Source organism: Bombus affinis, chromosome 17 (assembly GCF_024516045.1).
Source record: "Bombus affinis isolate iyBomAffi1 chromosome 17, iyBomAffi1.2, whole genome shotgun sequence".
Taxonomy (NCBI): Eukaryota; Metazoa; Arthropoda; class Insecta; order Hymenoptera; family Apidae; genus Bombus; species Bombus affinis.
Window position 1 is genome coordinate 2,848,096 of NC_066360.1, and position 15,838 is coordinate 2,863,933.

The 15,838-nt window shown below is 44.9% G+C and overlaps 1 protein-coding gene across 13 annotated transcripts in view; it reads right to left on the reverse strand.

The window, feature by feature from the left end:
- Window positions 1–15,838, reverse strand: part of LOC126926236 (uncharacterized) — a 420,584-nt gene that overhangs the window by 81,894 nt on the left and 322,852 nt on the right. For 4 of the 13 annotated variants that reach the window (XM_050742493.1, XM_050742491.1, XM_050742492.1 and 1 more), the window contains one exon: window positions 3,683–3,766. The exons of the other annotated variants lie outside the window; for them this stretch is intronic. The gene's annotated coding sequence lies outside the window, so the exon portion shown is untranslated. The remainder of the gene's footprint in view (window positions 1–3,682; window positions 3,767–15,838) is intronic. 13 annotated transcript variants of the gene reach the window in all.

Consider the following 15,838-nt stretch of genomic DNA (forward strand, 5'->3'; position numbering starts at 1 on the left):
ATCATTTTCTATACTGTTCTTGCGTATTTTCTATATTATTCTATTAGCCCACGTTATACACGTACGTTCTACTACACACAGAGGCGAGCATACAGATAGCAGCATTTTCATACGAAATATGTATTATTTACTTCAAAATTCATATTTTCTATCTTTCGTATTATTTTCTATGTTATATATCCTCAACTATTTTCCTACCTTTTCTATATCTTTCTGTTAGCCCATGCTACGTATGTACAATCTACTACATACAGCGGTGAGCATATAAATAGCAACATTTTCACGTGAGACGCATATTATTTGCTTATAAATTAACATTTTCTATTTATTTCTTACGCCATTTTTTATCCTATTTTCGCGTGCCTCGTTCTACCAGCACGCACGTTACATACGTGCGTTATTCTGCTACGCACAGACGCGAACAGATATTATTTATTATCTATTATTGCTTAGTTCGTACCTTTCGGTTTTACATCTCGTTTACCCATTTCGCTTCTTATACATCTACCTTCCCTTTTATCCATTTTATTTTATATCGCAATCGCTTAATTATTCCGTCTGCAAAGCTATGGCAACTTTCGGGCTTTTGCCTCCTTGCTGTGCTTCCTTATCGTCGTTCCTCCCCGTCTTGTATCGCCCCTCTCTTCCCCATTATCGTTTTTAGTTCTGTTAGTCCTTCAGTATTTGGTCCTCCAGCTATTTCGCATTCTTCTATTACGTGTCTCGGGTCTTCTTCTTTCTCCCTCTTGTTTCTCCCTCTTCTTTCCAGTATTCCCTCGCTTTGGTCTCCTTTCCACATCTGAATCTCGCTAATATTTTTTCGTCCTTCCACTTCATCCTCCCTTCTAGGTATTTCGGCAACTCTTCTTTGGCGATGACGCGAACAGATAGAGACAGACGCGTTTGCACGTGGGACACGCGTTATTTATCTGCAAATTAATAGTCGCCACGCCGTGGAACGAAATACTCGGAAAGGCGCGCTGAATATCGCGGGAACCAAACGTAAAAGCAAGAAGTCAACCCGGTCGAATCGTCGGAACTATTAAACGCTATTTGTACGAAAGGAATAAATAATCGTGGAATAAAAGAAAGCCACTTTTCACCGTTACACGCGCATAATCGTTCGTTAGCGGCATTTCCAGCGAATCGAAAAGATTAAAAAATCGTAATCGCAGTTTTGCAGGTGTTAATTTGTATCGGTGAAAAACAGAAAGAAAAAAAAGAAGGGAAAAGGAAAAAGCGATATCACATTATTCAATGTTTACGCACAATTTATCCATGTTGCAAGATGAGACTAGAACGTTTATTGGCCATCATTTTTTGCTTCTGTACGTACAGCAGACACGGCAGACGTTATCAAGGATCTATAATATTTTTCGGGGGCTCGTTTTATCAAAATCAAAACAGCGGAAAGTGCGGCCACGGGCCTGCGTTTATTTACGGCTCGTAAAACATTTTTCCCCCTTTCTTTCTTTTTTATTTCCTCTCTCTCTCTCTCTCTCTCTCTCATCCTCGATATGCACCGATACAAAATACGTCGCGTTGACAAATACGCCGGCCGTACGTTTTCGATATCGTTGTAGGCGTAACAACGCATTATGCAACAGCGTCTTATTCTACGATGGCCTGTTTTTATTCGCCAAGCATCGAGATTAATTTCAATATTGCCGGACTGCCGTAGAACACCGATCCGATATCGATTCCGTCTCTTTCTAACTTCCCACCCGAGATAGATACGCCACGCTTCGAGATTTTTATATCGACCGCTGGCATCGCGTCCGACGAAAATTACGAGCGAGCCGGTATCGTAATGGGAAATAAAAAATGGATTGCTTAATCGTTCTACCCGGTAGATTAGATTCCTTTTCGATTCTAGGGAAGTTCGTAGCTGTCCGAAATCTCGTTTAAAGACTCGAATTAGATTTCTGCGATAGCTAACGTGATAATTTAAATAGTCGAACGTATGGCGATAATAATAATAATAATAATAGGAATAACGATGATTTATCGTGCACTTGGACTTGTCGTTTACCGCAAGAAGGTTCCCCGGCACGGCGGTTCGCTTTTCCTGCTGTACATTTTCTTATCCTAAGGACAGTCAAGGGGGGGCTAAGGTTAATTCGTAGAAAATAAGGCACGTTTTTGTGAATTATTTGCCACGACACGGTTAAAATCTCTTTATTAAAACCGATAGCATGTTAAAGTATGACATTCGAAGAATATCGTATAAAATTTTCACGGAGAAATATTAAGAAATACAGCAACGACAGCAATTATTCGGACGTGTCTCGGAAAAAAGGTAGAAGAGTACAAGACCATTTTCTTTGTGTTTTGCACGACGACGTAGAAAATTTAGGGAACGGCCGGGAAGATGATACGGCGAGCGATATGGAAATTAAAATATAGCAAACGATATAGATAGAATAATATAGAGAAATGCGTGGAATTACTCGGCTGGGATGTATGACACGAGCGAAGAGGAATTCCCAAGAGCGTTTCCAGATAAATTGAAGAAGCTGCGCGGTGGTACATTCGGCTACAAAGAGAGGAAAAAAAGGAAATACAAAATTGGTACGCTCCATTGAAAGATAAATGAACAGAGAGACGAACAAAGAGGCAAGAAGTTGCACGAGCAACCGGTAAACAAGAATTATTAAATCAATTGGCCGGTACATAAGGAGTGCAGTGGGAGCTAAAGTTCTCACAGAGGGTCGACAAAGAGCGCTAAATTCTAAACACCGTGGAATTTGCAAATATCAGCGCCAAGATCCAAGAACGCTTGAAATTTGGCAGCCAAATAGTGGCGCAAAAGAACGCGCAGCACGCGAACCGTTGTGGGAAAACGAGGACAAAGTATAGAACGAAATTGGTGTCATCCTCGGCTTAGTTAGAGAAGAAAATCGAGTTGGAAAATTGATCGAGTACACCGGAACCTGGATAATTCCGGACCGAGCGAGAATAAGTAACCGACGGGAGGTTGTTCTGTGCGGGAAAACAGGTGGAAAATGTGGAATAACATCTTTCCGTTTGGGGGGCATTCCCCATAAATTTTCAAATTTATTTTCCTCGCAAACGAAGCGTCCCGCGGGAGAATCTTATTCCGCGTTCTCCACTTATTTTCCAACCACCTGCTGTCGATCGTTTGGTGCCGCTCGGTGCGCAATTAGCCACGTTCTGCTGTACTTGGCAAATTTGCGAACCCGATCTGCTCCAAGTCCAAGGACACAAATTTCACTCTGCGCTCGTTGCTTATTTTCGCGCGAGGAATCGGCTAGTTGCTTGCGCGCGTCGTTCCACGGGGCTGCAGACCGACGCAAGGCGTTAACCGCGGCAGCGAAAACGCGTTCAAGTTAAACGACTGTGCGTTTTGCCGACTTCGCAACATGCAGAAAGAGAGAGAGCCGAGAGTTCGAGTCATGTTCGAAGCGTGCGTGCACAGTTCGATCAATGTAGAGCAAGGGAAGAGTGGAATTTCCCGCGAACGCCGATTGCAACGTTCAGGAAGCAAGAGGAGTCGGTGCACTTTGTCCATCAACCGAGATAATGCGGTTGACATCGGATCGTTAACAGCGTCACGACTACTGTTTCCTTGGCGAGTAAGCTAAGATTCGAGGATAAAAACCTACAGAAATTTATTGCCATACCATAGCAATGTGAATGTTTAAACGTTTAAACGAATTACCTTCCTTCAGCTTCTTCTGACGATTTACTCATCTTTGTCTCGCGATCCTCACGCTATTCTGCCACGACGTTGGCACGATGATATCTGTCAACACATAACATTGGCAAAGTTACTAGAAAAATAGATAACGGAAAAGCCGCGTATAACAGTGACAATATAAAAATAAAAAGAAGGAGTTTTCGATGATTCTGTCTGCTGTCTGTCTTCCTTCGCGGCGCAATCTCCTTAATATGTTTGTTTCGTGTAAGGTTTCGTGTCTCTATACCATTTTCGGATGGGTATCGGCCATCGAAGATTGGCAAACACCAGAGCAGACGAATGCCCATCTCCGCGATGACCCTATCGACGTTACTATTGTCGAATATTCTAAACATTGGTCGCATCGTTGAAGAGTATCATTAAAATCGCGGGACAACGTAATTAATCGATAAAAGAAGCCGAGTGCGAATGTAACGCGCGATAAACAATTTATTTATCGTGCTGTGGGTCGCTCGATGTAAAAAGGAAAATAGCAAAGACGGTAACGCAGAACAAAAAGAGGGAAAAAGAAAAAGAAAGAAGAAACCGTATAGAAAACAAGGCGGAACGTAGTTTCATTTTGGAAAGCGGAATACAGACGCGCGCGCAACGTATCATTTTACCGTTTTTCGCCGTGTTACAGCGGGCACGTAGGATTTTTGCGAGCGCTGCTGGGACAGCTGATGCCAGCAAACCACAAAAATAAGCGGAATAGACTTAATACTATTAAATTCATGCATCGTCCGCAATGTAATTCCAGCGTACGCGTCTAGTCTCCGCAGGCAAGACTGTATTTTCGAGTGTACGCGACGACCGTGTGCCGCGAGAAAGAAAATAGCGCTCCGTCCCCTGCACTTTCAAACGTCTAATTATTTTCCGCGTCTAACGCGCTCATTTAAGACGTCGGGTTGTACCGCGTTGCGCGTGTGTGGCGCACGTTGCGATTTCTTCGAACCGTTCGCGGCCGATCTCGTCATCGATCGATCTTCTGTTTGTCGATCCGCGCTTCTGGTTTCTATTTCTCATTCTAAAGAAATTATATACCGTGGATCGGATACTCGAACACCGGCTTGGAGCGACCTACGAACTGCAAGGAAAGACAGCGTCGCGTGGGTGGCGCGGTCGCAGCGAGGAAAGTCGAAGGATGAATCTAAGGAAGGAAAGAAAAGGGGAAACGAGCGAGACGGAGGAGTGCGCGTGATACAGGAGCCGTTTCTTAGAGGCGAATTTCATTTGGGAGGACCGGCGAGGATCCTCGATAACGTTTAATTATTATTTAACGCGTACGAATGGACATTCGTATTTCAAAGCGATGAAAACGATACGAAGGCCCTGCGCTTAATCGTTTCTCGGCTGATTTACGCGCGCGATTCGTTTGAAACTTGCCGCGTGCTGTACGAGTGCAACGAAAGGCGAGTTTGCCACGTTAAAGTGCAATTGATAGAAATTACGTCTAAATATTTATCCTGCTTGGAATTATTAATATTTATCCAGCCGGCAACCCTATGAAATGTCGATACTGGCCGATCGCAAGTTGCGCCGATTCCTATACACGCATTAACGCAATATCGCTTCATCTGATTCATTATCGTGGCCAGATATTTCAGCGCCGTTATTATTCGAACAAGTTGCCACTAAAATTACGCCATGTACGATCAGATAGGCAGAGGTTGCAGCTGAAAAACACTGTACGCCATATTTTCCGGCCTTTATGCGCAAACCATTCGAAAATTCAATATTTGATCTGGATAGTTCGATGTTGCGGAGTGCGAGCCAGCGGACAAAGTTGCCCGTAGAAACAATCGGCTCGTTCTAACGCGTAACCAGCTGTGTATCGTGTTCGGCTAACCCATTAATCGAACCAGTTCTTAACCGGCAGCCTGTATAATCGCGAAATAAAAAATCGATAAGCGCATTGCCGTGTCAACGACGATGTACCGACGACACGCCGTTGTCGAAGCTCGGTAAGCTGCAATAACAACGACAGCGATGCTACAAAAGCGACGGTCACGAAGCAACGCTCTTAGTCGAACCTCCAGGGCAACGTTACGATCTTCTATTTGCTACTTTCTACAAATATAGCGTCGGAGGTGTCGACCTATCGAAATCTCTGCGAGCGGAAGAGCTTTCGCAGGAAGCGCGGTGGCGTTGGCAAAATTTCGCCCAGCGGAATTTCTCCAGCAGCCGCGTTCCAGCGATTTCTTCCTCAAGGTCTCCGTACGAACGACCATAAAAGTCGTAAAAGTCCGCGCGACGATCGACGACGACAGCTGCAACTTGGAAGACGCGTGAGGCGGCTCGTCGACGGACCGGAAGTCGCCAGGCGAAGAGCCGAGCGCGCGCGGTTCTTTTTTTCTGCGCGCGCGAGCGTGATTGACGGACGAGGAGGAGGACTCGAAAACGATCGACCGACAGAGTATCGATCGAACTTAAGAGCCCTCGATTGGCGTACCTGCCGACAGAGGGCATGTCGCGAAAATACAACCGCGTTATTCGCGGTCGTTGCGTTTTCACCTGACAGGTGAATCGATCAAATTCTTCCGGCGTCCGCCCCGCCGCGCTTCCACGGCACCGCAATCTCTTCCCGTCGACGCTTCCAAGAGACTTCGATCGCGCCGCGACGGCGACATCAGCGCTTCGCGTGCTTCCACCGAATAAAAAGAAATTCTCTCCTTTCTTTCTTCCTTTTTCCTCTCTTTTATTTTCCCCCTTCCATTCGACCCTCGTTCCTCTCCCTCTTTTTTCTTTTTTCTTCTTTTTTTTTTTTTTTTTTTAATAAATAACGTTTATTAACGCGCAGTCCCGTCACGCCACGATGTTTCTTCGCAGATTAAATGTAAATGGGTCTGAGAATAGAAAATCCAGCTTGAAGGAACATTACGAGGTTCGAAGTTTTCGTATTGTTTATGGTTTACACGGTTTATGGAGGCGCAGGAGGAATCGCGATTTGCGAAGAATAGAGAATAGGGAAAATGTGTGTTGCAAGGCTTAATTGAACAGATGATTTCGTCATTTCGTTTGGCCTGTCGGCGTAACATCGTTTTAATAACAATGCGTTTCAGAGTAGAATTAAGTCAGTGATATTGTAAGTTAATCGCGTTACAATCATCTATGTTCAAGTTGGAATATCCCCTTTTCTTTTTATAATTGTGCAATCATCTTTATGGTGTTACAACGGTGGTAGTTGTAATATGAGAATTTTATTTCAGTATCATGGCTCAGATGTAAACTCAATCTTTTACAAAATCATCCTGATTAGGTCGCAGTCCTGTTCCTGTTCTTATTTCTTCTTACTATTCTTCGATTTCGCTGTTATCGTTGCTATTCTTTGTTTTCCGTAACATACAAGATTTAATAAATATTCCTACGTCCACGTTTCAGAACAGATCAAATACTTTTTCCCAAGCTTCTTTAAACGCGTTAAACGAGTCTTTGAAGTATTTCCAGGTGCCCTAAGTGCGCCAAAAACAATTTTTTAATATTTCCAGCTTCTCTAAACGCGCTAAACAAATCTTAAAAATATTTCCAGCTTTTCTGAACGCGCTAAACAAATTTTTGAAATATTTCCAGGTGCCCTAAGCGCGCCAAAAAATTTTTTAAAATATTTCCAGCTTCTCTAAACGCGCTGAACAAATCTTTGAAATATTTCCAGGTGCCAAAAAATCTTAAAAATATTTCCAGCTTTTCTAAACGCGCTGAACAAGTTTTTGAAATATTTCCAGGTGCCCTAAGTGCGCCAAAAAATTTTTTTAATATTCCCAGTTTCTCTAAACACGCTGAACAAATCTTTGAAATATTTCCAGGTGCCAAAAAATCTTAAAAATATTTCCAGCTTCTCTAAACGCGCTGAACAAGTCTTTGAAATATTTCCAGGTGCCAAAAAATCTTAAAAATATTTCCAGCTTTTCTAAACGCGCTGAACAAGTTTTTGAAATATTTCCAGGTCCCTAAGTGCGCCAAAAAATTTTTTAAAATATTTCCAGCTTCTTTAAACGCGCTGAACAAATCTTTGAAATATTTCCAGGTGCCAAAAATCTTAAAAATATTTCCAGCTTCTCTAAACGCGCTGAACAAATCTTTGAAATATTTCCAGGTGCCAAAAAATCTTAAAAATATTTCCAGCTTTTCTAAACGCGCTGAACAAATCTTTGAAATATTTCCAGGTGCCAAAAAATCTTAAAAATATTTCCAGCTTCTCTGAACGCGCTGAACAAGTCTTTGAAATATTTCCAGGTGCCCTAAGTGCGTCAAAAAATTTTTTAACATTCCCAGCTTCTCCAAACGCGCCAAAAGAAATCTTAAAAATATTTCCAGCTTCTCTGGACGCGTTAAACAAATCTTGGAAATATTTCCAGGTGCTGTAAACGCGTTGAAAAAATCTTCGGAATATTTCCAGGCGCTGTAGACGCGTTCAACGGATATTTTCCGATATTTCTAAACGCCTGGAACGCGAAATTAGAAAAAAGAAGAACTAGTTTCAAGAACACCGTTAGCACGTAACGAGAAGGAACGTCGGTCCCTCCAACGAGAAACGTTTCCTTCGGCGTGCATGACCGCGATTTCCTAAAGGGCCGGCCGTTGTGCGATTCGAGTACGTGTGAACCCGGCTTCAGGCACACGGGAGGTTGACTCGCACTACTGGCCAGCTCAAGGCTGCCCGCTCGGTCGCATTCCAACTTTTCCACCGGCGTCACTTCTCTCCTATGCACCAGGCACGCGGCTACATCTACGTCCGCGTGCAACACGCTGCAACTCGTTGCAGCGCACCGCAACGCGACGCTTCGCGTCTCCTCGTTACATTATGTCGCCACGCATAATCGGCGTGTGCACCATCGGTTGCGTTATCCTTCCACGTGTGCAACCGTGCGCAACGACGTACGCTCACGTTGCCAACGTTTCTAGCCGCGCAGCTTTTCCATTGTTTTTTCAAGTTCGCAGGGGAATCAACCTGATCGAGACGCTCAAGGTGATTCAGCTTGTTTCGGTGAAATTGCTCGCTCCTTTCCTTTTTATTTCTTTTTTTTTCCAAGTGGGACAGGGAAAATGATACGGTTCTTGGATACTTTTTAGCATAGTTGACGTATTATTGATACTGTATACGCATTATGGAGTAACAGGCATGCAAATAAGATACTCTCGTTTCCATAATTCCTATGATGTACATACTATTTAGTCTAAAATTACTATCGTGACTCCGCGAAGAGCGAAATATTAGGCAAATACGTGGCGCTGTTTTACACAAATTATACGTGAAACGTATGGACAAAACTAATTTTACGTCGTCATACCTGCTTATTTATTCGCCGTTCCTTATTATCATTGTGCATATCTATCGATAGTATACGACGCGTGTACGAAAATTTTTGACCGATTGTTAAACACGTCGTTTTAATTTCTACCCTCCATCTCGTCGTCTGTCGTGAAGTATGTTTCAGGCGGTGGAAAATTGATTGTACGGCGTGTAAGTTTGATTATAATTAGCATGCAAGTGCAGGAAACAAGAACAACGAAATATCTTTCTGTCTTATTATCTGACATGTCTTTTCTATATTGCAACAACCTATATACATTTAGTTACTTCACTTTTTAAGTATCCTTAATACAGAAAACAAATCACTGTCTAATCTCTGCTTTTCATTCGCGTTCGCCAAAGTGTACGTTTCCGAAAACACGCGCAAGCTATCGATAAATTAATTCGTCGCTAGCTTTGCAATTACGAAACTTGCTCGTTGAAACCACCCGCGATTTGCAAAAATACGCGAAGCGATAAAGCAAACATCCGAATGAAACCGACCGGTTACGATCTTCGACGGACGAAACAAATTTCTCTGTGCAACTTCCACGTTTCCAGCTGTCCGCGTAAAATTGTAAACGCACAAAAATGTTCTTGAACGTAATTGAAACTGAAATGAACGACTGCTTGCAGCCAAGAAGCGACTCGGTTAACGGACCAAGGAGAAAGAAGCAGAACTATCAGAGCAGATACGTGCAGCCTAATGTACTGGTTGTAATTTCTGGCAGTTGAAACCGAGCTTTTGGAAGCTGCGTGCGTGCAAGTAGAAAGGCGTAAAAATCCTCCGTACAAACGTTTCTAATTGCGAGAATCTTTGTCAAGTTGCATCTGGATGTAGCCTAGACGAGCAACATACGCCCGCATGCACACACCTGTGCATGATTCTACTCATTCTGGCCATATTATATCGCCGCGTATATATCCTGTGACGCGTGTCTGGGTGGATTAAACTGGAGCGCGCGCGCGGTCGCTCACGTTCACCCCCAATAATCGCGGATATATACGGCGGCACAGGTGAATGTGCGCCCCTGTATACGCGGTGTACTATGTTGCATTATGTACGTGTGCGTATCTATGGACGTATGCCCGGATGGATTATCACGGACATGTGTGCGTACATGGGAATATACGTAACAGAAACACGCGCGCGTGTTAACGGGGACGTGTATGTGTGCGCGTGCACGTCGGTGAATATTCATGCCCCCTCTGTATCGGATCATGTCACGGGTAATGTGTTTCTTGCGGATTCTCGAAGAAGTTAATGCGAGCTGTCTGTGAATATGATCCTTCGACTGCGCTCGTTACGCTCCACTCTTCGTCTTTATCGCCGCGTCTTATCGCCTTCCTACTTTTCCATTCCTTCTTCCGCGCCAGCAATTAGCATTCGACGCGGTTCAGGCGACCGAATAGGTTATGTACTGATTAGCTTTCGGTTAGGTTAGGTTTGCTTTGTGAAACTCGCGCGTTTAAGTTTGTCAGGGCTTGTCGAAGACGTTAATGCGAGCTGTCCGCTGATATTATCCTCCGCTCTTCGTCTTCATCGACGTCTCATCACGTTTCTACTTTCCCATTTCTTCTTTCGCGCCAGAAATTAGCATTCGACGCGGTTCAGGCGACCGAATAGGTTAGGTACGGATTAGCTTTCGGTTAGGTTAGGTTTGCTTCGTGAAACTCGCGCGTTTAAGTTTGTCAGGGCTTGTCGAAGACGTTAAGGCGAGCTGTCCGCTGATATTATCCTCCGCTCTTCGTCTTCATCGACGTCTCATCACGTTTTTACTTTCCCATTTCTTCTTTCGCGCCAGAAATTAGCATTCGACGCGGTTCAGGCGACCGAATAGGTTAGGTACTGATTAGCTTTCGGTTAGGTTAGGTTTGCTTCGTGAAACTCGCGCGTTTAAGTTTGTCAGGGCTTGTCGAAGACGTTAATGCAAGCTGTCCGCTGATATTATCCTCCGCTCTTCGTCTTCATCGACGTCTCATCACGTTTCTACTTTCCCATTTCTTCTTTCGCGCCAGAAATTAGCATTCGACGCGGTTCAGGCGACCGAATAGGTTAGGTACTGATTAGCTTTCGGTTAGGTTAGGTTTGCTTTGTGAAACTCGCGCGTTTAAGTTTGTCAGGGCTTGTCGAAGACGTTAATGCGAGCTGTCCGCTGATATTATCCTCCGCTCTTCGTCTTCATCGACGTCTTATCACGTTTCCACTTTTCCATTCCTTCTTCCGCGCCAGCAATTATCGTTTGATCCGGTTGGAGGGTGAATGGAGGTTCGACTTGGGTCTGGTTTGCTTTGTGAGACTCGTGGATTTAGCTTTGTTGAGGACTCTCCAAGAATTTAATGCGACCGATATGATCCACCGCCTGCGCTCCTTATCTTCCGTTTCTCATCTTTATCGCCTTATCACCTTCTTATTCTTCGACTCGTTCTTCCACGCGACCAATTAACACTTGATCCGCTTCAAGGATGACTCGAGCTTTGGGTTAGGTTAGGTCCGCTTAGTGAAATTTGTCACTTCAACTTTGTTGAGATTTTGCGGTCGATTTAGCTTGGGAAAGCAGACTCGTCGTGCTTCTTTTTCACCGCGTTTGACGATGTTTGCCAGCTACGCTATTCTTCTTGGGTCTTCAGCAGCTGTCACTAAAACGTGGATTCAGATTTTGCAGTTGCTTCGGCGTTTTAAAAGCATCTGTCGTGCTCTCTTTTTTCACTTTTCTTACACTTTTGTTAAACAACAGTCTCGCGATAAGAATGCCCTTTATTACACCCCGTTTGATATTCGATCGCACGAATTATCGTGCGATGGGTAATCAAATACGATTAGTCGTGGCGAATTGGGAGAAAAATAGAATCGACCGAGCGATTGTCGCCAGTTTTAACAATCGGTTAATCCATCGACGTGGTTTAATATGTCGATATCATCGGCGCAACCCCCAGCGACCGATCTAAACCTGCACACCGGCATCGTCCCACACCAGACGCGTGTTTCATTAAATTCGATCTCGCCTAGTTTCTCTCTGCACTTTCATTCGCTCGAACCTCCCACAATCTCGACACAACTCATCCTCCTAACGGTCAAAACTCAAACAGAAAGACTTTACGTCGTATCGAACCGCCTTCGAGTCGCAATCTCGATACAGTCGCCACGCTTGCCAATAAACGCGCACGATTCTGCACACGTTGCACCATGTCACCACGCACACACCCACGCAGCCACAGTCCATTAGATTATATTACGAATGCAAAGGTGAGAGGGTGAGGTACACGCGAGATGAGCGCACACGCCAACAAACCTGTACAGGGTGTCACAAAATATATGATAGATACTTGTACGTTGATTTGATACAGGTGTCGGTGTTCCGAGCAACTTGGGAAACGTAAATTTCAGAGCAGAGGCCCCTTAAAGCGTCCTAATTACAGGCGATTGTTAATTAACGCAATTGCCTCTGACGCGGACACGCAGTTTTACGGTAGAGTCGAATGAAGCATAGCGATTGATATATAGCACGATAAGAAAGAATATAAAAATAAAATACGATACAATATATCGGATATACATAAGTTTACAGCGATGGTTAATACTTTCGCCTGGATATTTCTCCATATATTACACCGCTCAAATATCCGCCACATACCGAAGGCAATAAGATCAATAGCTCGACCGAGGCCAGCTGGAAGAAAGACATTCTACTACGAAGAAGAGGGATACGAGCAAAGAATAGAGAGAGAAAGGGAGAGAAAGGAATTATGCACATGGTGCAACAGGTACAAAGAAGAAAGTGTAGAGTACATATTATTAGAACATCCTTTATACGAACAAATAAGAGCATCGTAGGAAGCGATTGAAACTCGAAGGGATTTGAAGGGATTCGAAGGGAAATGAAACGGGGGAAGAAATATTAATCGCGCAAACTGAAGACGATGCTAGACGACTGTTTAACCGCGCGAAGGAAGCAACAAAAATAGGAGCATTTTGCAGAAACGACCGAAAGAATCTGAGGACTACGGTGAACGCAACTTCGCGTGATTAGTTGACAGTCAAAGAAACACTTTGCGAAGTGCTCGTTTCTTGTTGCTTCGGTGGTACTTGGAACACGGCACACCAAGACGATCGTCGGACGACAAAAATTGGTCCATTCCACTTTGCACGGGATGTTGTACCCCATTTACCGCATTCTGTCGGTCTCGTGACTTCGGATTATCGCTCATTCTGCTCGTTGCGGAACTACCTGAGCGATAAGACTTTCCCTTCCTTGGAAAATGGGCTGGAGCGTTTCCCTTCCACGGAAGAGCGAGCAATTCCACGCCGAGAGGTGGCGAAAAGTCGTGGAAAAGGATCCTTCGATTTGTCCAGGAAGCCGGAACAAACCTTGCGCTCAATCCGACATAAAGCTAAGCCGAGCAGCCTCGGAGGATGAAATAAAAGGCGAAGCAATCGCAGCAACGATCGGCGAATTGTCGACGAGCTACGAGCAATATCGCGATAAAGAATAGACAAAGCAGCGATGCAACGCGTAACAAGGATCTGCGGGTATTTTGCGCCGGCCTGTACAAGCACAGACAAAGAGAGAAGAGCTGGCGTACGCGTGAAATGAGGAGATAAAAGTCTGGCCACTCTCGGCCGGTCTCATCAGCAGCTGTCGCCTCTACTTGTTGAATCTGCTTTTCCTCGCCCTCATCCCTCCCCCGCGGCGGCATACTAGCGCGAACCACCCACGTCCCCCGCCCCATCCGCTGCCGCGACATTCAGCTGCCCGTTGTTTTGCTTTTCGTACGCCCACGCGCTTTTGTTTCCTTTTCCCTCTGGCGCGATCGACGCGCCCGAGTATCGCCTCGTGCTCGTCCAACCATCATCGCAAACGGCATCCAACGACGCGTCGCAGGATCGATCCTCGTCCACGTCCGACGTGTTCTTCTCGTTCCGTTCTCCTGTTGTACACGCGCGCACGTGCGCCTGGCCCGGATAATTGACGCGCGGATCCTGGCCCGCCTCTGGCTTTCCGTAACGGCGAACGTAAGCCGCTTCCGGAACTGGGCCAGCGGATGATAAGGATTAGAAGGCGCTTATTTCCATGTTCCGTGCGTGTTCCGTAGGTAAGTGGTGGAAGTGCGGATGCTTAACTCGTTGGGCGGTTAGTTGCGGCTGTTTGCGCGTCTATCGCGAAAGTCATTCGGAGCGAAGGTACAGCGAGTGGCTGCAGCAAGGCACTCGTCGTTTCTCCACCTCGCCCGCTAATTCCAAGTGGCCATTTCGGTCGATTATCTTCTTCATCAATTTGCGTCGATTTCGTACACCGTTACGCCGGCTGACACTCTGCCTAGACCAGTCCACACACCGCGGATCCTTCCTGCGTACCCTCGATAGCCCCAAGTACCCTTCGTAAATCCCAGGAATTTGCTAGTTAAGGTCCCGGACAAATATTCCTTCGTTGAATTGTATTCGAAAGTTTATTGTCCAGCAAAAGTTGCCTTTTCTCACGTATGAGTCTTCCCATTAGCAACTTTATCTCGAGGGCAGTTGGCACCCTCCCTCATCCACCAACATAGCAAATAACCAATTAACAACGAAGCCTGTTTCCCTCACTCTTCTAGCCAAAATTGACATGAACAAATCCGATGGTCCCGTGCGCTGGACACACCCATCCTTAACTTTCCTCCGCCACGGCACTGATTTTCCATCTTTCAAACGGTCAACGTACTGTTGCCAGGGTTTGCACCCTTAGATCAGTCACTTACTTAACTCTTCATTAGTTGTTGTAACTCATCGGTGTAGAAAGTTGTGGGAAATATCAATTTCAACCGCCCCTATTATCCTAACCGAAATGAGAGGATCGACCTATTCGTGGTGTCGATTATTACAATGGTAACGGGAATTCACGACTCCCGTTGACGCGTGAAATACATACACATGAACTTTCTTTTTATCCATATAAACACGCGCCGCGCTCACAGTCAACAGACGCGTACGCGTTTAATGAAAGATGGTCCTTCTGCTGAACGTGACATATGAAGCTATCGATCAGCCGCCTGATCATCAGAAATTTGTCAATGGTACTCGGAGTTTACCGAAAAAAGTACAGCAAATTCATCGAGCTACGTAGCTGTCGTTGCTTTCTATAACTTGGAGCCGACCGATGCCACCTCGTCGTGGCAAAACGCCGCGTCTTTCGACAAGGTCCAATCGCCAAGTGAATCTTCGGCGTGGTCTGCTAATTAAAAGACGAGTATCGGATAAAGCGTGCTGCATTGATCGGACCATTCCCAAATGAGACTCATTATGAGGTCTTTTGTCGTAGAATCGGATCGATCCCACTGGACGTTCTCCTTTGTCAGCGTCCTGCTTGCCATTTTTCCTCCGATGGAATCCGTCAATCGCCTGGTACGTGGCTCGAGTTCGAACGTTTTAGCAGTTTTGGATACGTTGGAATATCGGGACATTAGAATATCAAGAGGAACAGCTGTGCGACATGTTTACGTTTAACGTGTTTAGATGCAAGTCGAGTTGAACGGCGAGTTTACTCTTCGTTTTGATTCTAATTTAGTGGAGTTGTATGGATAGGAAGATAGGTTTCGTGGTGCGACTAGTAGATAAGATAAGATAAGATACTATTAATGGAGATGTAATCGGAAGTCATCGAAAGCCGACAGACACGAATCGCAAATAAATGATAAAAATAATAAATAAATACCGCCTGATCGAACAAACTTATTCCTTCTTAAGTAAACATGTAGCTGCGTCGAAAAATTTGCATTTACTCGTTTCCTACAATTAACCTAATCGTTACGACCGTCTATTTATCGTCGAGGAGAAAAAGAAACGCACAGGTACGGGTAGCAGGTACCAACGA